Source organism: Meleagris gallopavo, chromosome Z, assembly GCF_000146605.3.
Source record: "Meleagris gallopavo isolate NT-WF06-2002-E0010 breed Aviagen turkey brand Nicholas breeding stock chromosome Z, Turkey_5.1, whole genome shotgun sequence".
NCBI lineage: Eukaryota > Metazoa > Chordata > Aves > Galliformes > Phasianidae > Meleagris > Meleagris gallopavo.
The window spans coordinates 39,855,377-39,857,710 of record NC_015041.2 but is presented as its reverse complement, the minus strand read 5'-3'; positions in this window follow the sequence as shown (position 1 = coordinate 39,857,710).

Below are 2,334 nucleotides of genomic sequence, written 5' to 3'. Positions count from 1 at the left end.
CCACAGCAGCTTTTTGGGCAGGTAGATTGTGGAACATCCAGGTCTGCCTGTACTCCCCTCTTCGAAGGCTGTCAGCATCCCCGCTTTTATAGCATTTTCTTTGTCTTCTCTCTGTGAGTCTGGTATTCCATCAGTTCACATTGTGCTGTGTAATCTTCATGCAAATTTAATGCTGCCTGCTGACTGAGCTTCATTAGTATTTCAGATAAGCTGAGGGACAGTTTTAAAACTACTGAAAAACAGATGAAGGGTGCCCATTATGAAGTGCAAGAACTGGGCTTTTGTTAGCTGTTTTCTGACAGAAGGACACATTACCACCTATGATATATTCAAGTTTTCAAATATAGCAGATAATATAGCTTCTTCTGGGCTTGGTGTGACAAGATATAATACAAGTGAGAGGAACTTGTAGTCAAAGCTTTCTCACTATGCTCCCTAACAAATTAAAAGGATTAAAATTTCCTCCACTGAAAACATTCAGTCCACAACATAACTCAGCTGTGCTGATATACAGAAAAAAATAAATAAGTTGAGAACATGCTGGTGATTTGAGTCTCATGAGATTATGTGCATATACCTCTACTTTGTTTTTACATGTGTACTACACATATTAGTTATAAAGTTTATACATCGACACACGATGAAGCGGGATAGTCTATTACTATTCCCTCCACATTTTTTATCTTTAGAAATAAAGAGATACAAAGACAGAAAAATACTTAGGATAGAAATTCCCTCCTCTCTTCAGGTTCTCTCTGTTTTTCTGTGACTGTTTCCATCCTGCCTCTGTAGCCAGGCTCCTCCTTATGCTACTTTTGGAATATATGTATATATATGAAGAGTGAGTGAGAAAAACAGAAGGAGATAGAGAAAGAGATAGCATTGGCATACAGATATTGGCATACTTATTTATGTATTTATTTATTCATGTTCCTCTTTGTTCCCTGAATTACCAGATGTTATACAGTAGCTTGTGGAGCAAATATGGTTGCTTCAGCTGTGGAGGTATGGTCCATGCTCAGCACCAGCACAGTGCTGAGCCTCCAAAGGATTATCTATGCCCAGGGGCTCTGAGCAGCTATTCTGAGGAAAGGGAGCAGGAGAGCAGTGGAGCAAGAGTATGTCACAGAGTTGGATAAGGTTGCTGCAAGGACCTAAGCCTGAAGGGAGGTAGAATGTGTAGCTTGTACTTCAGGGAAGATCTGGTGCAGTCCTGCATAGATGGTTAGTATAGGTGTGGCTGGTGAATGTTGTTACATTGTGCAGAGTGGGGAACTAAAAAAAAAACAACAGCGAACAAACAAGCAAACAAAACACCAAATTAAAACTGGTAGCAACTTCTATCTGCTACCATTTTTTGGAAAGGAAAAGAATTTACAAGACAAGCCTGCCCAGTTCACTGTTAATGCAGGCATCTGGAATGCCCTGCAGTAATGCTTGACACAGAAAGCACTTTCTCATGAAAATCCTTGAGAAAGCTGGGCAGCTGCCATGGGGAGGCACTGGGAAAAGGCAGGCGTCTCTGCCATGGTAGAGGTTGTCTCAAAGGTAGTAGCCTGCCTTTGCTGACTTCTGCTTTTTGCTACCCTTATTGGTTAGCAAAAGGCAGAGAACAGGTAGAACTGCAAACCATATTGCTTTGGAGAGCAGAGGAGCTTAAAATGTCCACTTCTATTTGAAATATGTCTCTTTTTTCCTGTTAAAACCTCTGGGTTTAGGAATAAATCTTGAAGGGTGACCATAGGGAAGATTTAGGTTAACCATGTCTGTACCAACACCTAATCTCACCTTCCGTTTCTGTTCTGACCACAAAACGCAAGCCCTATCTGGCCCAAAGGCAGCCATGAGCTGCTGTAAATATCTGCATGGTATTTACATATACAGGAGTGCTCAAGAAAGGCGTTATTGCTGTCAGTTACAGATATCATGGCAGGAAGGAGAACTAAAACCTGCACACATCCTTTAGTGTAGGTGGTAGAGTGTAAGCACAGCCACAAATTGAAGATTTGAATGAATATTTGTAAAACAGCAAGAAGGCATTCTAAACTGCATCTGCATGCAGACCACAGCACAGCCTTGAAGGGACAGCCAGGTCATTGCTGCACTAGGCTCTGGCCTGGTGCCATCTGCTGCTGTGAGCAGCGTAGCATGGATGGATAGAAGATGGGTGAATGCATCGATGGATTGATGGTGTCATATTCAGTGATGGACCAGTAATCCCATCTTAAAACTCCTGACAGCTCAGATAAGGGGGCATTGCTATGGCTGGGCCTGACCCACTCAGACCAGTCAACTCTCCAGACACTGCTCTAAAACAGTGTGGCTGACTGGAGA